A 27,704-nucleotide genomic window follows, 5' to 3' on the forward strand; every position below is an offset into this window, starting at 1 on the left:
CCTCTGATTGATCACCTGAGGCGAGCAGCGAGTCAGCCACGGGAGCACAGGTGGAGGCAATTAACTGTGCTGCCAGAAGGGGTGCAGCCTGGCTCCACCTCTCCTAGAGCCATTTAAGGGCTGACCAGCAGTGGGGAAGGATCTCTTTTGGAGCTCCTCTCCACCAGGGTTTCCTAAGCGGGCCTACGATGTGGGTGAGTAACCCTGTTTTTTCTGTTTTCTGCTTTGGTGTAACAGCTACGTAGCCAAGCTCTTTGTTGTACTGTAGTATCTGAATGTTCATTGATTGTAGGCTTGGGAACAGGGAATTGAAAAACGTGGGTATGCACCTCTGTGTTTTTGAAAGGAAGAAATGGTTCATTAAAGTAATAATAATAATTAAAGTATGTGAGTTGATTCTAAAAGACTTATAACACAGGTACTGTTTTTGTGTGATATGATTGTAGAGGTTTTGAGGTTGTGTTATTGCATAGATATGAAGGTATATTGAAGGTATATTGCTCTTTATTGGGTATGTCTAGAATGTATTGCCTAGGCTACTCAGCTGAGGTAAAATCTGTTAGGTTTTAATAGTACTTCACAGAATCACAAGGTTGGAAACGACCTGCAAGATCCAACCATCCTCCCATTCCTATCAGTGCCACAAGCTACTAAACCATATCTGGTAGCTCCTTGTCCAGGCGCCTCAGGGTCTTGTGTGGTGTGTGTTTATCCCAAGTTTGTGCGAGTCAATGATACTGCTTGTACTAAAACAGACCCGAGGCAGTTGTTTTTACTATGTTAGTACTTGATAAGTACTCGCCTGAAGAACGCTGTGTGTTTTGTTGTGGTGGGAGACTAAAACAATCAGCCAGCCAAGGAAAAGCTCTGGGTCTCCTCATTCACTGATAATAAAGAAAATAGCTTTTTTTAAAGTTTTTTTACTTCTTTACGGTTTTAGTAATTTAGTATACTGAAGAGCATGTTCTTCTTAACCTGAAATGATTTTTGTTTTCTAAAAAGAACTTGGAAAAAAGGCTTTTTTAATGCTTTTAATTTGTATGGAACAATCAGCTGTGTAGAACCAAAAAGCTTGATCTTTCATTGTTTTGTTTTGAAAAAATGTATTTGGGGTATAAAAGGAAATCTATCGGAGACTCTGCAAGTTCTCTGAACCATGAGTGTCCACCATTAACAGTTTGCAGTTAGCCATTTGAGTTACATCTGTATGTGAATCTTCTGGCTTAAATTCCTCTTAAAGAACTTGGCAGATGTAAAATAGAGGAAATACCTACTATTGAACACTGCTGAGTGACATAGTTATAGGGGATGTGGAATGTTTGTTAGAATGGTAAATTATAGAGACTTCTATGTGGGAAGGTGTGTACTGGTTTAGGAGGAGTTCAGGTGTGCTCTCTAATGAGATGCAGGTGGGAGAGGTTGGGAGCAGTTCTCAACATTTCAGTGTTGGTTTCTGGCTGATTTTTTTTTTTTTTTTTTAGTGGGTACTTGCACAAGGGAGATGAAGAGCTGCACCTTGTTATTGCGCAGATCAGGGTGTTTGTTAATGCATCTTCAGTTTTATGTAGTATTTCTTTTGAGTAAGTGATTAAAGTGGGTTGGCTTTTATGCATGGTAAGCTGGAAGTGGGCATTGCATTGGAGTCAATGTACTCTCAAGAAGGATTGAAACTCATATCTGAATGAAATGTATTTTAACCTGGTTTCTGTGAGGTAATTATATATGCATAAGCTGATGAAGACTTATTAGTATGATGCTAACGAGAACCAGAGCAACCTATTGGGTCAGCTCCAGACTGCCAGAAATGATATTCCTGTCTTAGACTGCAGCTCAAGTCAGCCACTGAGCAAAGTGTAAGCAAGTGTAGGATCATGTCCTGGTACTTGCACAAAATGCAACAGACTAGCTCAGGGAATTACTGAGGCAAAGTTGAGTAGTGCAAGTAGAGTGCATCTCCCTGGAGTGTTTTTCTTCTGTCAATCAGGCTAACCTCTCCTTGAACTCTTGTAGGTTTTTCACATTCACGTAGTGTATTCAGGTAACAAAAGCAGATCATGTATCTTTCAGAGAAGGACTGTTGATTAGAAATGACATGATCAACTGAAATTAGCTGTAGGACAGTGAAATCTTATTACAGTAACAGTGATCACTAGTTACTCCCTGAGCTACTTGTTCAAGTGTCAGGCACTTGTGGCTTTATAGAACAGAGAAAGCTTTGTCCCTTTGAAGAGCAGCAAACAACTGCAAAGGTAGTTGAAAGTTTTTACGTTTGTCAACTGTTTTAGTCATCTAGATCTTGTTTATAATTAAAGTGTTGATCTTCAATTTATAAAGGGTTTTAAACAATGACGCTATGAGTTTCTTTGTGCTGACTGTTCTGGGTAAAATCAAGATGCAATAACTAACTGACTGAGCATATTTTTTTCCTGATGTTTCTCTGCATAGAGTTGATCAAAAGTAGTCTGTCTTTACTTTTAACCTTAGTATTTCACTCCCTACTTGGGTAGAGATCTCCAGTTGCACAACATAAGGCCTGTTGTACAGTATTTTGAAAGGACTTAACCCCTCTTTGGCTCTAGGTTTTGTTCTGGTACTAAGAGCCAAAGGCAGCAACTGTGGTCAGGATAGTCCAGCTTTCTGGCCCAGTTTTACACCCTGTGATTTAATTAGACAGTTCATCTCTTCCTCCTGACCACTTGCCTGTGATCTGTGTGTGATGTGCAATTGCCAATTTATTCCCAATGCTTGCTGACCTGTTGGACAATCTCTGCAATAAAATGAGTTCCCTGGTTCCTCCAGCTGCCTGTTTTGCCACCTGATCCGCCATCATATTCCCAGTTTCCTGTGCAGTGTCACTCTTCTGATGTCCTTTACAGTGTGTAACAATCATTATGTTCTTTGGTAGATTTACATCATGTTGAATTTGTTTTCCTTGTGTGTAAGCAATCCTTGCTCTTTCCAGATGGCACCGTGAGTGGGTACCACCCCGAAAGCATATTTAGCAGCTGTCCATATATTTAAGGTTCTTGTCAAGGCAGTTATTTCAGCCTTCTGAGTGGAAGTCCCCCCAGGTAATGGTTTTGCTTCAGTTACCTTGTCAGTAGCAGTTACTGCATGTCCTGCCTTACGGTTTCCTTGTCTTCACAAAACTGCTTCTATCGATGAATCCAGGACTCCTCAGCGTTGTCCAACGGTTCCTCCTGTAGCTCTGACCAGCTGGCACAGACAGTCTCCATGCAGTCGCACACTGCTGGCTTGGAGGCAGCTCTGCCTTGGTGTTCTGGGTGTTCAGCAAGTTGCTTCCTTCTCTTTGATCAGTTGTGCTATCTGTTGAGAAACTTGATAGCCATTTCAATCAAGAAATTCAGCAAGCTCACAGTCCTTTGTTACTGTAGCATCCACGTACTGCAGTAAATTTCCACTGTGAGATGGCAAACCCAAATCTCAGGCTCACGAGTTGACCAGTTCTCAAAAATCATTGGGCTGTTCTCACAACCCTGGGTAACACTGTGCGGGTTAACTGAATTATTATTATTATTATTTTTAATTATTATTTTTTTTCTCCCCGTATTTGAGTTTTCCTATTCAAAGGCAAATAATTTTAGACTTTCTTTGGCAAAACCAGGCAGAAAAAGGTGCACTTCAAATACAGAACGGTAAACCCCACCTGCTTATTCCTTAACTTGGTTAATAAAGATATACACCATGGGTTGTATATTCAACATTTCTATTAATTGCCTTCAAATCTTGTACCAAGCTATAGCTTTTGCCATCCAATTTTTTTTGCAAGATTGGGGTGCTGTATTTGGATTTCCATCCAATTAATAATCCAAAATCCAAGAAGTTACTTTCATTTATTTTATCCTCCTACAATCTTGTATCCTCAAAGGGCATTGCTGGCTCCCATCTTTAACTTTCATTGGGCTGCATTTTTGGCTCTGTCAGGCATCCCTATTGCCTGCAATCCTGTGTATACCCAATGTAGGATTTACATAACTTCTGGGAGTACAACATTGCTTTTCCCAGTTTGTGTTAAAGCCAGACTTAAAATTTTCAATCCATTGGTCTTGCATGACAGGTAGCTCCAATTTTCTCCACTGAATTTAATCTCTACATTCAACTATTCTAACATGTCATGCCCAAATAATGGTTTTGGAGAACCTGGCATGTAGAAGAATTTATAAATTCTTACTTATTCTCCTAGCCTGTATTTAATTGGTCCAAAAAAAAGTAAACTTTTCTTGCCAGTAGCGCCTACAACTATTACAAAAATCATCTACGGGTAATAATTCTTGGTGTAGCACAGAGCAAGAGGCACCTGTATCAGAAAACAAACCTCTTTACCCTGCTTCCTCTGCTGCTTTCAGTCCTGTAGGGGATGGAACTCTGCCTGAGCCCTTCCAGGCTTCCCCTTACCTCTTATTGGTAAGGGACATTTGTTACACCGTGCTCAACTTTGCCTTTCATCATCCCAGCCATTACTAACGTTATATTTCAGTTTCTCTTCCTTCCACCAGCAGCCGCTCCGTCTGTCCCTGGCCGTGCCCCTCGCGGCACAGCGGAGCCGCAGGTCGGGACTCAGCACTCGCTTCGCACTGACAGTGCGTCTCAGTCACACACACTCAAGAGTCTCAACCGACCCCAAGGAAAGAGTTAAAATTCCCTTACCTTGGTCCGTGCACGAAGTTACCGGGTCGCAATGGCCAACACCCGCGCCCGCCTGCCCCTTGGCTTTCGCGGAGCCCTTTCTTATCGGCTGTCCCAAGGAGTCACCTCACCGCCCAGACAGGACCGCTGAAATCAGCGGGGTGCACCTATCCTGTGCAGGGCAGTAGGGAAACTCCCGAAGAGGTGATGGTAATCCCTGACGAGCCCCCAAATTGTTGGAAATATCCAAGTAATTTTGTCAGGACGGTATCTCTGATAAAAGCAGAATTTATTCGCGATTGCAATGGCGGGCATCCCGCAAGCAGGAGCGCGCCTATGGACGCATCATGACAGCCTTTAGACCCTGTTTTCTCCCCCTTACCTCCCCCCTCTTCTGTTCCCCACTGGCTGTGTACTCCAGGTTCACAGTCTTACAGAAGGTTTACATTTGCTATTTAGTAGTTAATTTATTTGTTATCTGGTGCCAGTCAGTAGTCATCCTGTTGTTTCCAAGATGTCTCGGTGCTCTCCTTGTCCTATTGATATGGTGATTTTCTTTCAAGTCGTTGTTAAGCAAAGAACATTGGGGGGATGATGCCAGGCCTTCCCATGTCTCTTCTGGCGCTTCCTCGGGCAGGCCGTCACTTGTTCTCTGGTTTGCTCTCGTGCAGGATATTCTTGCAGTGTGTATGACAAAATATGCATCTATACACCTATACACAGCGTGTGCGTTCCTGGGAAGGTTCGTCTGGAGGATAAGTGATGTAAACTTATCAGAGATCTTCCCCAAGTTAAGTAGAAGGACTCCCAAAAAGAGCTATGATAGCGGAGATCGTGAAATAAAGATAATATTTTCCAATTCTAATGCAGAAACAACATTTGATTCCCACACCGTATACCTCTATGAAGTCCAAGACACGTGAGCTGTTTAACCTTTTGGTAGCTCACTGCTGCTTACTTCTCTCACCTAGAGGAGAGATGCCTATTGACATGTAAGTAGGGTCACTTCTTCCACTGTACAACAGAATTAAGAGGTGTCAGTTAAGCTTAGAAGGTGGTAGCTGTGACCTGGTTTGTGGCTGTGAATGTTAGGTCTCTTTAGAAGGCACGCCTATTTCATGGTCTGTAAGAAAGGGAATTCACCTTGCTACTAAATGCTTGTAGGCTGAAGTTACTTGTTCAGGTGGCCGGAAGTCCTGTGCCTTAGAAATAACTGAAGAAGCCAGGGCCATCACTTCAAAATCAGGGAGGGAATTGCAAAATGGAGGCAAACCTGGAAATGATTTCCCCATCTCCCAAACAAACCCTGTGGGAGGGGTAACTTATCCTTTTTTTTTTTTTCTGCAACTTATTCTAAAAGATGTCATTTATGTTGGTTAGCACCTCTTTCCAGAAACTAGTTTTTTATTTTATCTTCAGTTCCCCCTGTTTATTTTCTCATAGTGTCAAAAAGTCAGTGTGATGCTTTTGTAAGGAAAGTAAAGATAGAAGCATCCTGAAGTATGTTTTCTGTTTTTTTTTTTAAGTGCTCTGTTCAATGTGGGAGGGAGAGGAAAAGATAGAGAAAATGATAGCTTGGCTACTAAAAAGTTGTTCTAACATCTTATGCTGTTTTGATTTCTGGATTTGATCACAATCCAAGTAAATTGCAGTCTTTACCTCCAAGTTATGGATGACAAATTCAAAATCACCTGGTGTTGCTTGCGCAGTTCCTTTCCAGGAAGCACTAATGCTGCATCAGATACCACTTAAGTTTTCCAGGATAGTCAGAACTTGATGGCATAGATGAAAATGGCAAGTTATTGCTATGCCAACCTATTACAACTAATACTTCAGTGAAATGAATCCATTACGCTGAACAATTTCTGTGAATTTCTGCTGCAAATTCTGCACCAGATGGTCGGATGCATTGATTGGCTTGAACAGCAACTTACTATAGTCACCTTCCTTTGGGACAGCAATGCCCAGGTTATGTTTCTGTGATTATTAACTCACAGTGAAGCCCATTTCAACTCTTCCCTATCGTGTTTCAGCCCATTTATGGCATAATATTTCTGCATTTCGTTTTGTCTGTCCATAATATATTCGCTACACAAATTCACAGAAGGCTTTTATGGTGTTCCTAAGTGCCTGATGTGCTTGTGGAAAAAGAAGATGGCAGGCATGGATGGATGCCTTAGGAATTGTGTTGTGAATATTGTTCCCTGCTTCTCACCTGGCTGTAATGCATGGAAGTACTTAACAGAACAGTTATTTACCAGCTTAAGTCTGCTGTACGGAATGTGAGAGATGAATCTCCTGTCTGTGTTCACCATGGTCTTATTTCATGAAATGTTTGTGCTGATAATCTTTGCTACGCAGTGACACGGAAAGATAAGCCAGGAAAAGAGGGAATAGTCCTTCTGAACTCTCCTGAGGCAGTAGGGAATCATTACAATTCGTGTCTGGGGATTTTGCAAGGTTTTGACACTCTTGATCTTTAGCTTGTAATTAATGGACGGAGCTGCTATCAGCTTCAGAAATTGTTTTCTACTGACTGACCAAAAATAGCAGTGTTCTTATTTGAAACCTCTGCCTTTTAGGTGTGAAATCAATTGCACCAAGAGCATGTTCTTCTTACCAGCAACAAATAGAATCTTATTCTCTCATGTCATCAGATTTGTTTGAAAATGTTAGCACTTCTCTCTTCACAACACGTTTGCTGCTTGTTAAGGGTGCGCTGAATTTAGTTGCTTGAAATACTCGGTTTGAGGAAAGAAATGCATCTGGCAGTTGTACAATTACTAGTTGAGTGTGGTTGCTCTTAATTTTCAAGCTTGGATTTCCTAATGCATTAAGTTGTCTTAAGCTAGGAAGATGAAAGCAGCAGTGTTTATACTGAAAGTGCTTTTAGAAAGACTGTCATTTTGTTTCTTGCTGTCACTGCTTGCCCAATGTATAAATGAAAGCTTTGAGGTGATACAGCTCTATTCTCCTATTACCCTTTTTGTATAAAGAGAGGTTATAAAGTAGAGGTTCTGGCAGTTGAGTCTTCCTTCCTGTTGAATAGAGACAGTGCATAGAGATTGTGCTAACAAAGCAGTTTCTTGCAGCTGCTGTACTGCCTGCAGTGCAGTGTGTCTGTAATGCAAGTAAGTGAAGTCCTGCATTGGATGACTGTGGGTGTACTACGGTGGAAGGGTTTGCTGACAGCTTCATGTTTATGTGCTTAGAGAGAGCATCAGTGGCAAAAGGGCTTCTGAGCAGGACGTGTGTGCAACCTGGTCCTGCTGTAAGTTGCTGCAGGATCCTCCAGCCCTTAGGAATGTGGTGTGGCTGCCAGCTCCAAGTCTGAGGGACTGGGGGCAGTGAGGTGGAAGCACGGCAGCAGGTCCATGCTAGAAGGGGCTGCTGGACACAGCAAACGTGATCTGGGCCTATCTTTTCTACGTTGAATCTGAGAGGTGATGGTGGTGTAGTGTGGATGTGCTGAGAAGGAAATACTAATCTGACAGCTTATTTTCAGTTAGCTGCTCTTGCAATAGAGATGCTTCCATCGTCTGTCTGCTGTGAATGCTACTCCTCAAATTGAAAAAGTGAGACTCCTGAGCATGTCTAGGTGTGATGTACGTGTAATGGATTTGTAATCTTAATTTCTAGGGCTCGATAGGAAGAATATTTATTGAGGATGAAAGCCATGCTATTCTTTTGAGTATTCTTTTCATTTTTAAAAACATCAGTATCTGAGGTACCAGGCTGTGCTTTTATTCGTTGAAACCTGTCTCAAAAGAAGACCAAAAAGAAAGATGGGAACTGTTCAGTTAAGGCAATTGACATTTGTGTTGTGGTTTTCAGTGGCTGTTGGTGCAGGTGAGTGACTCATTAAGAAAAAAGAAACACACACAGGAAGACACCTTACAAACCAAGCAATCTCCTTTCCCCCATTCTGGGAGTTTGCTCAAATGTCCCCAGGCTTCTCCTGCTGTGAAGGAAGCTTAGTATTGTCTCTTCATAGCAAGTTCAGGAAATGTTAGGTTGCTCTGATTATGTAGAATTAAGTGACTTCTGCTTTGCAAGAAGGAAATTTATCTGATGTTCCTACTTATGCGAATTGCCTACCAGCCTACTAAAAAGGGTATTACTGAATGTGAACTTCTCTTTCAAATCTGTAAGGTTTATCAATAGTGTTATTTCATGGAGCTTGTCTGTTCCCAGTAATTTTCATGAAGCACCTGTAACCATGTGAGATGAGCTCTTTAAAGTGAGAGTAACTGATGTTTATATCAATGGGTTAATAATACAGGTATCGTTGCTTCCTATAGCAAACTGTGAAATGGAACAGCAGTAGTACCACTTGAACATCTCTGGTAGCCACGCACAGGAATGTCCTTAATACTGCTTTGTGTAACTGCAGTTGTCAGGTGATTGGGTATGACAATTGATCTAGATTACTTTTCTTTTACAAGTTGCATGTCAGATTGTGAGAGGAGCAAACCCTACACTGAGGAAATGATGATATCTGAGAAATTTTATCTGGCTTCCTGGAGAGGAAAAAAAAAAAAAAAAAAAAAAACACACTAACTTCTTCACAGTACATTCATTTTAAATAGCAGTAAAACCTAGAAGCCAAACATCAATTGACTGCAATAAAATACATTGATGCGCATGTAAGACAGTTGTGGGTTTCTTCTAGATATGTGTAGAGATATGTAGATGTGTATTTCAGTGTAAGTATCCATGCACATAATTGTACTCATGTGGTTTCATATCTACTTTTAAAATTAGAGCAACCAAAGGACTTTATAGCAGGTATAATAGAAAGAACAGTAATAAGTTCCTTGCAGAAGTTGAAATATTTGTCCTGAGGCTTTGCTTTTTGGGGGTAGACATATAAAATATTGGCTAATTTCTTAAGCAGGAGTTTTTACAGAGATCAGTTGTAATGCATCACTAGAAATTACCAGGTAAACAGCCCAAAAATATTTTTATCTGGTCGGAAATTGCTTAGGTCTGGTATGGTTAACTTCTGTGCAGTTCATGAGTCTTAAAGATTTTCTACTTAAATGATTGCCCTTGTTTTATAGAATTATGAAAAAAAAAATCAACCTGTGGAGCCTTTCTCCCCTCCCACGTTGATTTATTTTAGTTACTCTAAATGCTATGGATGCTAGATCTAACACTGAAAGTGAAATGAGTTTTTCAAATTTCTGCTGATTTTTTTCTTCTGTTCAGCTTCTGTTGCTTTCACTGGAACTGCATGCACAAGGGCATGAACAGATTCGTTATTGTGAGTCAGAACTTATCCAGTTTCTACTTTCCCCTTTCTACTCTTCATGTCCTAACTCTCCATTTCCTATTGTACTTGCAAAATAGAAGTGTGCTTTTTTTCTTTGCACAGGAGCTTTAAATCATGCAGCACAACAAACTCAACGAGGTATGAATTCGTGCACTAGGGGATGTGTATTATTTACAGCCATCAAACCAATGGATTCACAGATGTTAGTAATTACAGAGACGCACAGCTACAGCCCTGAAATTCTTCTTTTGCCCTGTCCCTGAATTCATAGTTCTTGAAAGTCGGCATGGATTACTGAGCAGTTGGCATTTGATAAATATGAGCCTTTATTCTTACAGGTCACTGCAGGCTTTGCTTTGATAAATATCTAGGAAAACATCCCCGTTATTCTTTCTTCAGGAAATGAAATGTGACGCTGGGAGTTGTGGCTATCATTGCCCCCCCACACGTTTTCTTTCCGTTGAGAGAAACCTTGGTCACTTCATTTACTATGCTGCTAAATGCTTTATGAAAATGTTAACCTTGTCTCAGTGGCTGTGCAATTTTATTCAGTTTTAAAATGTTCTGTGGATTAAGCACTGTTTCAGAAGAAAATTCAATTTCTGAAATACCGAATTCATTTATTTAGTGCTCAATTCTTTTTCTTTAATAGCCTGTGTTAAGCCTTGAGTACAAGTATGTGATGAGACCGTATGAATGAACACAGTCAACATAAAAGATTATTCTGGGGATTTCTGTTATAGTTTAGCAGATGCAGTATTTTTTGAGTAACTCCATTAAAATTGCTATGTGATGTCTGTTTTGGTACTCTTAAAAACTTCTTTGCTAAGTTGCTGCATTTCTTCTCGTCAGCAAGTGGAACAAATGGAGGAAGATGCTAGGGAATGATCTCTTTGCTCCCATGTGTAGGTGACAAGGGGCTGTTTTGACTTGTCTTGGTTCCCAGTTTTCCTGATGGCTTCAAGAAGCCTGTGTGAGAGGAACAAGCTGCTGGTTTTCACTGACTTTGGAGCTTAGCCTTGCATTGGAGCAGAAAATCACTGGTTGTTTTGTCCGTTGTCTTTGTTTATAATCACCAAATTGTAAAAGATGTTGAAGGTCATCCAGACCAACCGTCCATCTGTAACTAGGATTTACCACTAAACCGTGTCCCTCAGTACAGCTTTTAAATGTTTCTTGAGCGTGTTGCTGCTTTGAAGGACTGCTTCCAGGTTCCTCAACCTTAATCTCCCTTATAAAATAGCGAGTCTCATTAAAAATATGAGATGCTGTGTGTTATTTTGTAATCTAATTTTCGCTTTTAAATTTGAATTCACAATTTTCAGCTTGTCTTGAACTTTGAGTTTTCTTTCTTGAACTGCCATTCTACAACTATTTTTTATATATCTAATCAGGACAGCATGAATTACTGGTAGCAGAGATCAGCATTGTGGACTTGTTTTTATTACAGAGAACTGCACCTCATCCTTCTCCTGCAACTGAGTTTACCAAATCTGAGTGAAGAAATACGAATGCGAGAGAAAAAGAAATGCTGATCTCTCCTTGGAGTCTTCGGAGGTAAAATGCAACTTTCAGGGGCTCAAGCTAATTTTGTCTAATTCATAGAGATGCAGGATAGTCAGTTTGAATTTAGAGTTGAGGAATGAAGTTAGAGTTAGAAGAATGGGAATATCTAAGAGGCAAGACAGAACAATGTATGTTAAGCATTTAATTGTCTGTTTTCTTCAAGTTTTTGAGCCTGTCCCTCCTCAAGATGTTGTCTGGCATCTCCTTTATCTTGACAAGTGGAGCTTCAGGATTTGGAATGTTTCCCTTGAATGATCCAAGCAGTAGTACTTACAGAGATATTGAAGGTAATCTGTTATTTAGCTGTTTTGCTGGTACTTTTTCTTTAGTGCGGTGGCACTGAAGTCAGAATCTCTATTCATGTGAATGCTTTTAGTGCAGTGGATGATGGCTTAAATCTCTATGGAGTTAATAGAAGGGAAAATTAAGAATGAAAGCAGATAATCCAAATTAGCTGTGACTGAAATTGTCACATCTTAAACAGTTAGCAACATAGCAGATGATTTTCATTGAAATACAGAATCATGTGCTATAGTGTTGGGAACATCTAACAGTGTTTAAGGGGCTGAAGTGGATATGAAGCATCAGATGTTCTGTGCGATGACATGCTCTTGCTTTTTTAGCCTCTCCTAATGCCAGTATGGCCTCCGTACATGTTCTCAAATTAGTGATGCTATTTCAGGTCCATCGGCATGTCACCAGTAACACAATAGAAACCTTCTAGTTGTGAGGAAAATTGGGTTTAACGAGGTAGGTGGTAACAGGTAGGCGTTGTGTGCATAACTGTTGTGTGCTGTGGGAACTTGGTGGCAGGTGAACACAAGCTCTCTTTGTCAATTCTACTTATTCAGCCTGGGGCAACTGTCCTGTAACTGCCCTGGGGGATGTCTTAGTGGTCTTCATATGTTTCAACAGCAGGGGGGGGCCTCTTGCTATGAGGAAAGGAAAACATGGACAAGGTGGAACACACTGCAATTCAGGGATGTTGTTCTAAGTGTGGAGATTGATATAAACCTTGTGCTGTTAGAGAGCTAATCCTACAGTTTTCAGTTCATTTTGAGTAAAGACAGGATACGTGAGGATACATCTGCAGTCTTGCTTTTAAGAAAGCTGCTAACTTGCAACGTTGCTTGAAGAAGGTTCTGGTGGGGCAGGAATAATGTTCAAATCAAGTTTTGGAAGAAGGGCAAAGATGGCACTGATAACAGAGAACAAAACACATGTGCCGAAGTGTATAAAAGCTGAAACTGAGGTATGACAACCATTTTACAGTTGAAAGCAGTTCAAAATGACATGGCTGATTGTGGATCATAGCTGTTAAATGTGTTTATAGCATTAATAAATTGGAAAGGCATTGCTTTTTTAGCGTAGTCGGAGACAAAAATGAAGTTGGGATAGGTAGTACACGTGTCCCAAATGTGCATCACTGCTTTACTAATGCGTGCTCTAGGAAGTAACAAGGGAAGTATAATTCAGATATGTTTCTGGCAAGGAATTTTGTTCCAAGCTTTTCCTGTTATTTTTATTTTTATTTTTTTCCCTCCCCAAAATGATGCTAAGATAATGTCCTTTATTCTTCTCTCACCTCTTTGTTTTCCTATGGTCTGTTTTATATGTCCGTGTAAACTGCAAAATGTGTCTATGTAGAGTATATAAGCTGAGATGATACCAGGTTCTTGCCAGTCAGAGGAGTTATTGAGCCTTTTGTTGGAAATAGTGCATATAAAGGTCCATAATCCCATAGCTCTTACAGCAGCTTGGTTAGAGCATAGTTACCTATATCTATCTGCAAAAGAGGTCAAGTGAGCTGAAAAAGGTTTAAATTATGCATGAATATAGAAATGGACTCTGAAGAGTACAGCTATTGCAATAAAACTGTGGAAAGCAACATGATATGTTGGAGAAAGCCCCTTGGGCTCAGCGGTGCTTATTTGCTTGCCTCCTAGCAAGGGGTTTTAACTGGGAATTTAATTACAGCGTTTAAAGGGTTTATTTGTTCTAGCCTGCATTTTCCTTAGAACTGGAAGCATGTAATTTCTGAGTCTTTCTATGCAGACCTACAGGCCAATGTACCAAATACTTAAGGGTTGAGTTGGTGTTGATATTGTACTCAGTGTCTGAGGATCTGAGCCATGATAGTTGTTGATGTGATCCATAGGTGTGCACGATGTTTGAGATGGGTGTGTTAGTTCACAGTTCAGGTGAGTCCCAGTCCTATCTACTGGCACTGCATGTGGAAGGAAAGCAAGTTTAGAAATTATCAGTTAACAGAGATACCACAAACATAAATATTTTCCATAATGAAATAATTTTGAACACAAATGTGGAATCTAGAATTGCCGTGTTAACAGGTAGCAAAGGTAGCAAAATTGCTGCACATAGCATTAAACATGGAGAGTGCTTGAAACGCAATGGCAAAATCCCCATAGCTACAAGAGGCAGTGAATTGAAGAATATTTGGGAAGGATTGAATACCATGGGTGATAGGAAAAGGGGAAATGTTGATACTTGAGATTAACTAGTTGAGCTGGAAGGTGCAGGAACTGCTATCAGACTGAGGAATTGTTCTTAAAGGTACTGTGGAGCTGATCCTTTTCCTATGTTGGGGACTTAGCTGTTTTAAACAGTCAAGGGCTCGTTAATTCAGGTATTAGGCTATTACTCTTCCATGAGAAGTGAATGCTAATTCTTGACTCAAGTCTAGGTCTTACTTTGGAGTATCTTTATCTAATACAGATACGATTCTGTTAATATTGATCTACCTTGGGGTGCAGCAACTGTATTTTCAGGAACAGTGTGGGAGAACTTAATGAAGGATATCCCTGTAACCCCTCCCATCCAAAACAAACAAACAAAAGAAGTACTTTCCATTATAAACAGCGATTGGAAATGAGTTCTTCAGGTTGAAACTTTCATCACTTGTAGTTAACAGGCACCTTGTTATATTTGAATAGTAAGAACACTCTAAATGCGAAGAGATTAAAAAACTGGGCAGCTGTTCCCCTTCTTTTAATGGAGTTGGGCCAAATTTCAAGGGAAGTTACAGGTAAAATCAAAAAGCAACCTTCATAAATAGAACAGCGTAAGAAATGGGGAGTTGCATCTCATCAACCTTTCAAATCAATTTAATTATTTATCCCCTTAAATGGGAACGTGTCAAAATTCATATTAATTACTCAGGAATAACAAAACCTTCCAAAACCAAGCATTGCTGCGTGCTTCTAAAAAGAAATAAAAAAAATAAAAAGCTTCCTGTCAAAGGGGGAAATTGTTAGAAGTAATGAACTCGTTTTGCCTTTACTGCAGAGTAACACAAGCTAATTGCTTGGAGCACCAAATAATTAGTTTGTAGATAGAGTTGAGAAATGCAGGTAATTGTGATGTGTCTTTGAAGTTGAGTAATATTTTCTTCTAATCATTAAAAACAAACATGCAGGATGCTTGCAGCTGGTTTTAATGAGTTTACCTGAATCTGCTATCAGTCAGAGTTTCTTCTTTAGCGGTGTATCCAGCTGAAGGATAAGTGGATACAGACAGTTGTCCTGGAGTCGAAATTGAAACAGCAGGGTTAGAAGCTTTTGGATGAGGCACAAAGGTCAAGGAAAGCTCAAGGCCCATATAACTAACTGCAAGAAATATTACTTCCTCGTGTATTTATTTATACCTGCAAAACAAATTTGAAGTGATAGGCTGCATTTATAACAACTTAAAACTATCTCCACAGTTAGTGATTCCTTGGTATTAATGAAATTTCAGCCCAGGATCTTCATACTATTTAAATGTTGGTGGATTGTGAGTTGTTTATCATGTTCTTTTGGGTCTGTTTGTGGAATACATTCTGTTATAAATGCAGCTATACTTGTCCCATTGGTATTAAGGGTAACTCTATTCTTGATAGATATCAACATAAATAATAATCTCTGTGGACCCTTAAAGCTAGTATTTTGGTCGTGTTTAAAAAAAACAAAACAAACAAAAAAAAACAACAAAGAATGGAGGTGTATGAAATGTCCTATTAGGAGTGATAATTACGATGGGTACATCTGGTCAGAGTACATTTCATTGAGCAGATCATTTCTATCATTTACTTGTTGAGCTGGTACTTATTAGGAAGCTCTAGAACAACTTCCAGGATCTATGTTGAGAGGACTGTATTTATTTCCAGATGATGTGAGAGAAGGCTGTTTTACTCTGCCCCAGTCATAGCTCTCTAGCAGTGTGGTAAACTGAGGAGAGTAACACTGACAAGTTTGGGAGCTGATGTTTAGCTCCCAATACTCTCTGCCTTAATATGTAAACTGTTGATATGTGTTTTAACAGCAGTTGGCTAGAATCATAGAATCACTCAGGTTGTGAAAAGCCTTAAAGATCGTGGACCTAACCATAGACCTAAAGAACCTTGACCTAACCATACTACCTGAACTCTAACAAACCTCTGCTACAGCAGTCAGCCTTAGTGCTCAAGTGGTGTTCAGCTGCTTTCATGACAGCTGTATGGAGACTTGCAGCATCATCCCTGACATTACTTTGTTCCCATGTTCTAGGCTGAATCAAAGCAGGCATGGCCAGCAGGTTGAGGGAGATGATCCTGCCTGTCTGTCACACTGAGACCTCACCTGCAGTCCTGTGTCCAGATGCGGCGTGCTCAGTATGGGAGCTCAGGACCTGTTAGAGTGTGTCTGGAGGAGAGGTGTGAAAATTATCCTATGAGGAGAGGCTGAGGGAGCTGGGGCAGTTTGGCCTGGAAGAGATTGGAGGAGACCTGATAGCGGGCTATCAGTATTTAAAGGGGAGCTATAAGAAGGAAGGGGAAATGCTTCATGGGGGTCTATTCTAATAGAACATGGGGAAATAATTTCAAACTAAAAGAGGAGAGGTTTAGAATGGGTGTAACTTCCTTAACTTCCGTAACTTCCTTAAGACTGGTGAGGCACTGGAAGAGATTGTCCAGAGAGATGGTGGAAGCCCCATCCTTTCAAGGTCAGGCTGGATAGGGCTCTGAGCTGTATGTGCCCCTGTTCATTGCAGGGGCTTTGGACTAGATGACCCATAAGGATTTCTTCCAGCTCAAACAATTCTGTGATTCTATACAATGTCCTTTCTCTGCTGATCCTCTATTTCCGTGTGTCCTGAATCAAGTCCTGTGTGTTTCCACTTTGAGTCCATAATGTTAGAATCGCTGTTCTGCAGTGATGCAAGTCTTCCAAGCAGTTTATGCACGTTTAAATTATTGATTTTGTAATTGCTTTGTACTTGATTAATTCAGAGCGCTTCATCTCCTTTCTGGATGTAGTAATAAATTAGTATATGTGATGTGTCAGAGAACAGGAAAAATTGAAATCCTGTTGGCCAGGTCTATTCTTAGGCACCTCTTAAGTGGGAAATGATACTGTAGTTCCTGGTTTGTTTTAAATGAGAATAGGAATGAGGTGGATTGAAAATGATGTTTGCCTGCAGCAGACTATTGGCATTCTACCAGTAAAATGTTCTTTGGGGCACATGAAATCCTGGGATTGGTCTTTTCAATTGTTTTTTTTTTTTTTTTTTTTTTTTTTTTTAATTCTCTGTAGATTTTTCTGACTGAAAGCAGCAGTAGTGGTGTTTGTCAAGTTAGGTTCTTTCATGACCTTTCTGGCCCCTTAAAAGAGCGTGTGGAGTTTTTAAGCAATTGTATTTGTGCAGTTCATTATTTGTCGTCTTCATCTCATTTAACAAAACTTGACAAAAGCTCATTTAAGACTTGTCTATAACCTTGGCATGGCACAAACATGAGGCACTTAAGTCTTAGATGGGATTAACTTAGATGAGTCTTAAGGCTCTACTTGTGCTTGACTTTGAGAACCACTGAAGTAGCTGCCCTTGCTGCATTTTAGTATTTGAGGATTGGTTGTATGCGGTAGTTGCTGTAAGGCAGAAAAATACACCCTGTTACCGAGCCTTGCATCAAATGGCTTTGGCTAGAGCATCACATAATTCCTGCACTCTTCTTGTTGAGTGACAATCAATTGTAAATGTCTGTGGTTTTCTGAAATTGATTCTTTCTCGCTAGCCTCTGGAGTGAGATCATCTGTTGGTTTTCTTAGTATTTCTGATAGTTACAGTTAGGATTGTGAATGATCTGATACTTTGTATCCCATTAGCAATCTCTGTAACAGAATTTTTCATGGAATCTGTAATTGATACTTTTTGTTGGAATGCTACTGTTAAGTGCTTACACGTCCTGCAAGAAGTGCAGTCATGGGAAGATAAATTTTAGTTCACTGTAGCAGAATTCTTAGAGTCCTAGAGTACTGAAACAATTATTTGCTCTCATATTTCTAAGTAGGAGAAAGAGAGATTGTGTCTCCCATGTGACGCTGCTGCATAAGCTATTTGAAGAGAGGTTGCAAGTCTTGGTGAACAGTAGTACAAGGGCTACTCCAAAAGTAATGCTTTCTGTTTTAGTGTGTTAGCCCACGATGTCAGATCAAATACAGGTGGAATGGTAGTAGAGGTTGAATCACACCATCAGTGTTCTGTTACGCTTTGTTGCTGAGTTGCAGATGGTAGCAGAGGGGCAGAGTGACAAATTGGTGGCTGATGCGGAAGCAAGTATGAAGCAAAGGTGTGTCACTGAATTCCTTTATGCGGGACAAAGTGACACCCATTGACATTCATGGATGCTTGCAGAATGTTTATTGAGAGCAGACAGTGGATGTGGTGTGTTTCAGCAGTAGTGACAGTGGGTCACCCTCCTGGTGCAGATTGCTAGGAATGTGGCATGCAGGCTCTTGATTATCACTGGCAGGAATGGGTTTTTAATGGTGGTGACTATGTTGAAAGAGTGTGTTTTGTAGTGAGAACTTGCTCTATCATCATAATGTTATTGTGCACTTTGTAAATAGCAGGCATTACTTCTAGAGCAACCTATGCAACTGCTTCAGGCTTCCTAAGTAATTTTTGTGTATGTGCACTCAAAACAATAACCCAGCCAAAATACATAGAAGAAAAATCTGATAACTGCCTCATCTTAAAATGTTCTTCTTTTTCAAAAGTTCTCGTTTATTTGCTTTGCAGCTAGATGTGTGTGAAGTGTCAACTGTTATAAGTAACAATAAGTTGATTTATCAAAGCAAAATTCAGAAATTAAGGAGTGGTTTAGACTGACTGTAAGGAAGCATTCCCTCTGTGCTCTTGGCTTTTCTGGAATGTTCTAAGGGAACTTGAGTTCTTTGAGATAATGACAAGTGTGTTTTTAAACATGGATCTGTGGTGTAGGAATCCTTTTCTTTTCTGTATCTGTCTTATTGCCTGTGATATCTGTAGTGGCCCCCAGTCCTGTTTTACTAAATTTGCATACCCCTCATTTCAGAGGCCTTTCAAATTGATAATTAGCAGGTGATGACCAGACATTCAGGCAGGGATGGATGTCACCTAGTGCTATAGGTAACTGCTTTAAGTGGGTTAGTCGTAGCATTCCAGCAGCTGCTGTTGGGCTGTCAGTAGGCATCTGTAGTAATAGATGTCAGAACTGAAATCTTGGGGGCATTGCTTTCTTCACAGCTTCATTGTAGTCCCAAAACTCATCAGCAACATCAAAGAACTCCAGCTGTAGCTTGCCAGAAGATGCCAGCCTTGCTTATGTAATGTCTGCAAGAAATACAGCAGCAGTAACCTTCCCACAGGTGCACCGTGTCTCTCTTAATCTTGCTAAATTTCTTCTGGTGCTCTGTAAAAGAAAACACTTCTGTGAAGCTTTGTCTTCAGGCTGACAGGTGCTGGGAAATTACTGCAAGCACTGGTCCGGGTGTCACTCACAGTGCTGTCTCTTTGTGCTCCTTCAGACAGTGAGTGCGAGGGAGCTGACAGGCTGCCTGGGTAAATGCCTCCTGCAGTCCTACTGGAGAGCTAATAATCAAGACAGAAATCAGTTTTATGTATACTGATCTGTTGTCTGTCACGTCACCTTTTAATAGTGGTAATTTAAGGGAAAACAAGCCATTCCTCCTAAGCACCTGCAGTTACGTAATGATAGCTCATAGGGCAAAGATACAAACATGCAGCAAAGGCTTTCTGTGTACCTCTCTCCCTTCCAGGAGTGAAATTGGTGTTGCCGGTGAAATTCCTCTTTAAGGATGCTCAGTGTTCTCTGAATCCTGGTCAGGCTTGTTAACAATCCCTGAAAATGTTCATTTTGGGTTGTCAAATGAAGGTGATATTTCTTAATGTACAATTTACTTACAGGATAACACGATCTTTGTCCTGAAAACACCTCTGCCTGTATACATTCGTTTTCTTCCCTCTCAATTGATCCTGACTGTGATAGTAGTGACTTGAAGGTCACTTTACAGCAGCATGGTTTGTATCTCTGATCTTTAGATTGCCTTGTGATGACAGATCCAGAGGGGTGGCTGTCAACTCGTAGCAGGCTGAACAGAATGGATATGTACTGTGTGATAGAGGCTACTAAAGCTTCCATTGACCTACAAGTTGAGTCGGTTCTGTGTTTTATGGTTTATGCAGTCATTAGCTTTGAAATGCATTATGGCATGAAGACTATTAACTTCAGACTATTAATAACTAGGATTGTGTTCATTGTACGATGTCTGTGCTTTTCTGGACATAGATATGTAGTTCAGGAGAGCAGTAGTGGTTGCATGGCTGCATTTGGAGGGAAGCGTTGCTGGAAAATAGGATGCTTTGAAAAGCTTGTGTGCTTTTTGCTTCTTCATTATTTTCATTTTTATTGTAAGCCACAGAAGTCAGACTTGTTATTTCTATAATGACCTCCAGACTAATAAATATTCCAGTGACTTCAGGTGGCTTGGAGAGAAGGGAAAAAGAGTCAAACTATCCTGTTGCTGCTTTTTTTGTTTTTCTTACACTGCTGGTGTTACTGAAGGATTGTTACAGGTCTGTGTAGGCAGCTGAGATAAATTGAAATGCAGCTTAACCTCTCTGGAGGGAAATGGTGTTTTCCAACATGTTAGTAAATTAATCAAAAAGCAAAGAATTGTGTTCAGAGGGTGAAGGTGGACTCTGTGGTGACTCTGAAGTTGAAATCGCAAGTTCTTGCTTTCCATTCTAGATAGTTCAAACCTGTAAGTATGGAGTAACAGGAGCGGCAGAGTAGAGGAAAAAGTTGTTTCTTTTTTTTTTTTTTTTTTTTTCTTCCTTTCTCTTGTGACTATTCCCTAATGGATACAAGACAGTAGATGAGAATTTCTTCTGGGAAACCTAGCCTGAAACTGAATTAGGAAAGTTTTTCTGTTGCACTTAGGCTGTCAAAACCCTCTTGGTGCATATTTGCTACAGGGTTGGGGTGACTTGATTTATGCTAAGCATCCTGCTGGTGAAGTTAGTGGAGGAAAAATACAACCGAACAAACACAATCCTGACAAAATGGATATGCCTTTCAGGCTCTCTGTGGGAATTTGCAGCGTAATTATAGCATCTTCTTGTAAAGCGTGTTATTTGAGGATGACAGTCTCATCTAATGTTTCTTTAATTTCAACTCGAGCTTTAAAACAAGAGAGTAGAAGCTTTGGAGGTGTGTGGAACTCATCACCCACAATTATCGTAATCATCTCTGCTTGTAACCTTTCCTTCTCAAAATAAGCATGCTCAGCATGGATTGCTCCTATTTGCTGCTTCCACATGAAAGGATTCTATCTTACCTGACTCTTGCTAATTACTGCTTTCCTTTTTTGCTTTTCATGGTGTAACAATGGGTACTTACTCGCTCTGGCTTGTAGTATTTCCATTCTACTTGGAGGATCCAAGACTCAAGGCCAGCATGTTGTTGCAGTATTTCTTTTGAAGAGTGAGGGAAACAGAAGTTTGTTAAAATATTAATTATTATTATTATTCTGTTAAAGTATTTTGTAGAAATGTAAGCATTCTGTTAAAACTCTGCCACTGTTTGAAATGGGAAGTGATGCTGCTTCTTAATTTTCCATGTCTCTTCTTTGAATGCTTCCGTTTGAACACTGTTGCTCGTAGAAAGAACCACAGGGAACTTGCATGCCTTGCAGTTCTTATGTTTACTGCTGCATGTCGTTTTCCAAAGTGCGCTATATAATAGATGAGCTATCCTTTAGTTAGAATCAATATGGTACATTCTGATCCGCTGTATCGGCTGTATAAGCAGGGGTTGTAAAAATGAGTATGGTTAGTCTTAGGAATGACGGACAGACAGACATGCTGTGGAGGATTAAATAGTTGAGAGATTTTAGGTCAGATCACATCATCTCCCACCACAGCCAGTATCTCAAAGTACAATGATATAAGCCAAGTACTTCAAGTTGTTTTGCAGTCCAAATGCATCCTTCACTACAATCTAAAAAGAAAATAGGACTACAGGAAAGGGACAAGCCAACTCTTCAGATTTAGCAATAAACAGAAAAAGGTTTTTTGGAGGAATAGATGCTGATGAGAAATCCTTGTGGCTGAGATGAATTAAAAGGTTTTTTTTTTTTTCTTTAACAGTATTAGAGTTGTATTTGTGCAAATCTTTATTAGAGGCTACAGGTACACTAAAAGGGCTAGCCTTTTCTGTCAACTTCACTTAACTTCTCAGATAGCTGAGTACTTGGTGGTATGTTTTGCTGTCTCTAGAGTATTTGAAATTTACTTAAATGCAAATGACTTATTATGGGTTTTATTCTGCACTTGTGAACTCTTCCTTCTATCTTGGTTACTTTCCCTATTAAATTTATTGTTTTTTTTGTTGTTGGTAGATGTTCTAAATTTTTTTCAGTGGAGGTAAAGGATTATGGATACCCTAAAGAGTAGCTTGGAGTGTAAAAGGTATGGCATGTTCTTGTGTAGAGAATTTTCAGTGCTATGGTTTAACTCCAGCAGGCAGCTGAGCACCACACAGCCTTCCTGCTCGCTCTGACTTTGTGGGATGTGGGAGTGAATCAGAAATGGAAATTTGCAGGAACTTGTGGGTAGAGCTGAAGGCTGTTTGCTAGGTCAAGTGGAAGCCTAAAGCAAAACTAAGTGGTCATTCACTGCTTCCTGTCAAAAGGCAGATGCTCAGTTAGTTCCAGGGAATCAGGGCCTGTCGTGTTCACCAGCTTCACGGGAAGACAATCACCACTATGCCAAATGTCCTCCCTTCCTCCTCCTTTAACTTGTTTTTTGTTGCTGAGCCAAGGCATGGGCCATTTTGGGTCATCTGTCCTGGTTCTGTCCCCTCCTACCTCACTGGAAAGGAAAAGATGAAACAGGCTTGGTCCTGTGCGGCACTGCTTAGCCACAACTGAAACATCGGTGTGGTATCAGCACTGTTTTCATTGGTGTTCCGAAACACAGCGCCATATCAGCCTCTGCCAAGAACTGTAACTCTGTCTCAGCCAAAACCGTGCAGTTGTTAAAAATAGATATTTTCCAAAATTAGTTCATATGGAACAATTTGTCTAATGTCTTGGAAACATAGGCTCTGTGATGGCCGGACTTTTTGGTAATGCACCCTTCATTTTGGATTATGTTTATAGGGAGATAACTGTAAAGAAATGCGTAATGAAATCTTAGTATAACAATTATACTTACACCCCAAAACAGGTGCTGTTTTAGCTGGTGAGGAAAGGAATATAACCATCATCTTGGAGCAAAGTACCATTTGGAGCATTGAGATGTCTGAAAAATGGCAGTAGACCGTGCTGGATTATAAATGGCTAGTGGTAATTCTGCTTCCCATTCAGGTACTCTGTAGTCTTACTCGGTAGAAATAAAATGGCTGAACAGCAAGCTGCTGCTTCAGAACTTACGCTGTGTTTTAAGCATTAGAAGAGAAGATAGTGTTTGAAGTAGTGCCACTTAAATGGATGGTTCCACTACCTGTGCTTCCAGCGGCCATCCAACACATTTAACTGAAAGGACTGGAACTGGAAAGAAGCTGGTTTGCTGCCACTGCAATAAATGAAGGTGCCAGTTGCCTTTTAGCCAGTAATAGTGATCCTACTTCTGTTCCATTTCGCTTTGTCTTTCTCCGCTCCATGCTGTCATCAAGAATAAAAGGCTCAGGGGCAAATGCTCCACAACTGTATCTACTGTATTTTTCCTGGAGGCTGAAATTTGACTTTCAAATGAGTTAAAGCTTAAACTTTTTATCTCATCCTTAGAGTTTTTGTAGCTAATATAGGTTGTTACTGAAAGTTGCTTTACAGTAAACTTAAAAAAAAAAAAAAAAAGTCTACTTCAGTATGAAATAATAAGACAGAAGAGCCCCTTTCCGTTAGTATAGAGCTATTAATAGCTTTGTTGAACTTGGAGAGAAAAATCTGCCAGATGTAATCTGGGAAGCTAGCTCAAAGACTGCACTATAAATTAACTATTTTCTGCAGATGTAATTAAAAAAAGTGCTAAAGTTGTTTTGGATCGGATGCAATACATAACATAGCCGCTAAAAATTAATTCACCTCATTTTTCATTTTCACTAACTCGAGGGTTTTCTTTTAAGCAATTAATAACGAAACAACGGAAACCCAACTTCAATTTCTTTGTCACCTTGAAGTTGTCAGAGCTTCTTGGAGTAACTCAAGACTTAGAGTTCATTCCAAGGAGTTGGCTGGGGCTATTCCTTATGCAGTACTCAGTGCTGTTTTGATTACAAACATCATCTGGCACAAGCATCCTTGATTACGTAACTCACCTGAAATATGATTCTGCAAATTGCTGTCTACAGCACCAGCGGATTTCCAGTAGCAGAAAGATGCTTTAATCAAGCTGATGACAGTGTATCATATCAAACATGGCTTAATATGCTGATAAACAAATGCAGGCATTTGAATTCCTAACAGATAGTGTTATATGCTTTGAGCAGCTCTTCCAAGGATCCTGATAGAAGCAGACCTGTTCTCCATTCCGCTTGGGAAGCGCAGGTCTTCAACCAAGGAAGCGTTCTCTGCACCGTTAGTCATAAATGGGGCTGTAGTGCAACCTCAGGCAGTAGCTCCGGTTAATTTTCAGTTGCTCCCCTGTAGGGTAGTGTACTGAGCTGCTCATGGCAAGGTGTTCCTCTCAGCCTGTACTGTAAAAAGAAAACAATGTCCCCTTCCCACAGTGTTAAACTTAGCAGTGTTGCACTAACTTACAGAGGAGATTGATGTAAATGACCCAATCAAAAATTTACTGAGCTTGAGTACTCTTGTTCTTCTGGGCTGTCTGTGCTTGAACAACTTCTTTTTGAGTTTTTAACTTACTGGCCCACACGCACACAAGTAGCTTTTAGTGTGCAAGCAGATGAGACAACTCTCAAGCTGGCCAGCAAACCTTAATCCTGTCTTGCTTTCATCTCAATCATCAGTGCTCAGTTGTATTGCTAACCACAATCATTGCTGCTGCTTAGGTTTATGAGAACATCTTTAGAGGAAAAAAAAAATCCTTTTGAGGTTAAAAACTCTTCCCAGGATGAATTATGTCACAGCTAATTGAATGGGCAGCTGGGAAGTCAGCATATCTTCAACAAAATGCTCCAAATTTCAAGCTCTGAAATAGTCTGCAGGGTCTTAAACCACGCAGATATTTTTTGCAGTTGAAAGGGAGTGCTGGGGCAATTAGTCTGACAGTTTGTTTTGCTGGCTTATCACTTTCTGATATCTTTAAATCCAGAATGATGCAAGACAAAATGGGAGGGCAAAGTAATTTCTTGCAGTCAAATGAAAAGGTTGTTGCACTTAAAAATGTGCTCTTTCTTCTGTAAGATGTTAGCTGGATGTATTTTAGTAAACACTGTGGTCTGTATTAGCTGTCAACTAAGAGTACGTTGAAATTTATCTGTATTTCTTTGTGCTGTAAAATAATTCAGTATAATAGTGATGGAGAAGAGATGTCAAATTACGGTAACTTACTGCCTCTCTTTTTAATCCAATTCTTGTCCCTGTTGCAGTGATCCTCGGTATTATTTCCAGTAATTCTCTTCCTAATGTATGATAAGGGCTTTCATCACGCTGCGGTTTTCAGTATCAATGTTGGGTTAGAAATAGGATCCCGTTATTTTCTATTATTACTCACTGAATGCTCACAAGGTAGTGTTCGCTTTTTCTATGAAAATGGTGGTTAGCAAGAAAGCAGCTCTAAGACCTGTGCTTTTTGGTAACAAGCTACTTGCTTGAGCTACATAGTTGCTACAGGATGACTAAACAAAATGTGCAAAAAGTGTGTGGAAATTCTTAGGTTTGGGATGGTTATGCTATTACGTGAATAAAATGTGACTACTCTATTTGTCTCTGACATGTTGACAACTTGTCATTCTTAAAATAGGCATCTAATGAAATCAGTAAGATGTGGTAGGCGATAGCAGTAGGTTTAATGGCCAGATCATGTCCCTCAAAATTAGTATGACTTGTCACTGCTTCTATCCATTTACTTCATGCAGTAAATGTAAGATCAAGTGACTGCTATCACTCTGGATGATGTAAAGAAAAGTGACTTGGCAGGTCTGAGAGCTTGTTGTTCTAAAATAGTGAAAATGGTTTGAACTTGTATTAAAAGTTTTATTGGGCGTTGTGGAACTTAAAGTTGTCCAACATATTTCTTAACAATTCCAGGTTTTAATTTGAAGGAGATCTAACGAAGGAGAAATGAGTATGCTGCTTATTTAGGATTACACAGGTGAAGAGAGATACTTTGTCACTGCTTAATGTTCAACAATTCCTGCTTGTTTTTGGCTAATTCTCCCTGAGAGAGAGCTCCTCCTCCATATCTTCTCTAGGCTGGTAGGATGTGGCAGTGCCACGCTAGGATCTTTTCCCTTAAACCATTTTTGATGTGACTAAGCCAATCTGAGAAGGTTGCAAAATTAATGTGATGAAATTATCTGTCCTCAGTGCAGGAAAATGGATCATTTGATTCAGGTGCTAGGAATAAGTTCGGTGGTTTACTTCTTTGTGTTAAAACTCTGAGCGTTCTAAGAAATGATGTGTGATTTTTTTCTGTCACTGTGAAGACTGGAATTGTTCTGTAGAAGCAAACACTTAAAGAAGGAAGTGAAGGAGCAGAAACAGAACTCAAGTGTCTAAGGTATTAGTTCATTCTGTAAGTCACTGTAGGTCACATCATGCCATACGCACTGTACGGGTGGCTTTCTTCCTGTCGTGTGTGGTTGATTTTCTTTTAGTGAGCTAGATTTTCCTGTGAGTTGCTTCCAGGAAAACTAGCTGAACTGTTTCTGAAACCCTTTTTATTTCCTTCCAGCTTCAATAGGTTGTTTCAGGAGTCCTTATGAAGGGCTGAGGTACAAAGTTACCACGTTCATGCTGTTTTTGTCTTTGGAGCATTTATCTCTTTTTAAAGCAGCCAACAGAAATATTCTAGGCAGTGATGCTCGTATTGAAATGCTGTGTATAGCCCTTAAAGGAGGTTGTTGTTAAAAATCTGAAGAATGTCTTCGCACATTTGTGAAGAATAATGAAGATGAAGTGATTTTTACAATGATTTATGCACCTGGAAGAGAAAGAGGTTTATTTGGTAGCAGTGATGTCACATGACCTAGCAGTTATGAGGTTCAAAACAAATTTGTTGTGATTGTTTGGTGCTCAATTTTCTTGCTGCAAATAGGCCTTCTGTGGCGGGAAGGTGCTGATGTCATGAGCTTAAGGACTGTGTAGCTTTATCCTTGATGCACTGGGTTATAGCTTTCTCCCTGCTTCTGGCAGGTTTGTTGTGATTACAGGGAAGCACTTGGTTAGTTTGAAAACATGGGATGAGGATATGCGAAGTTAAAATTAAGGGGCTTATTCTTGCAGAATTAAAACATAGAGCTGATTACAACTCTATACGTATACACGTTTCTGCAACTTGTACCTTTCTTTTTTTTGTAAGAATGTAATTTCATTAAAAAAGACTTGGCATCTAAGTGCTTTTTCTAATCTCTGGGCTGTTTTTGAGCCAGGCAGTGCATCGGTGCCTGCTTAGTTGTTTACAAACCACAGTATATTAATGGTAGTGAATTGTGGTTTTGTTGTCACCAATGCAGTATCACCATGGGAACTCCCACAAGAAATACGTACTGATGAGCAGCAGATCTCAGGCGTGATCCGGTGTTGCAGGTCACAAGTGGGGAATGCTTGAAAAGCTACCGAATGCATTGTGTGTCTTGTCCCTTGAAGATCAGTAGTTGTTTCTTTTCCTTCACGGCTTCGCTGTTTTAGGCACTTGTTTCGTCATGGATTTCAGACCTCATAGGAGATGAGCTCAAATCCTCTGCAAACTAAAGCTAAGTGTAGCCCGA

The 27,704-nt window shown here is 40.1% G+C and overlaps 1 long non-coding RNA gene across 2 annotated transcripts; it reads left to right on the forward strand.

The window, feature by feature from the left end:
- On the forward strand, nucleotides 1-27,689 carry LOC125697152 (uncharacterized). 2 transcript variants are annotated; one of them, XR_007378694.1, is made up of 5 exons: nucleotides 1-194; nucleotides 11,373-11,479; nucleotides 11,652-11,775; nucleotides 12,171-12,238; nucleotides 27,625-27,689. It is a non-coding gene; the product is annotated as an uncharacterized LOC125697152 (long non-coding RNA). The 2 variants fall into 2 exon arrangements; XR_007378695.1 differs by lacking the exon at nucleotides 27,625-27,689 and adding an exon at nucleotides 23,036-23,201.
- The last annotated feature ends 15 nt before the right edge of the window (nucleotides 27,690-27,704 follow it).

Source organism: Lagopus muta, chromosome 8, assembly GCF_023343835.1.
Source record: "Lagopus muta isolate bLagMut1 chromosome 8, bLagMut1 primary, whole genome shotgun sequence".
Lineage (NCBI taxonomy): Eukaryota > Metazoa > Chordata > Aves > Galliformes > Phasianidae > Lagopus > Lagopus muta.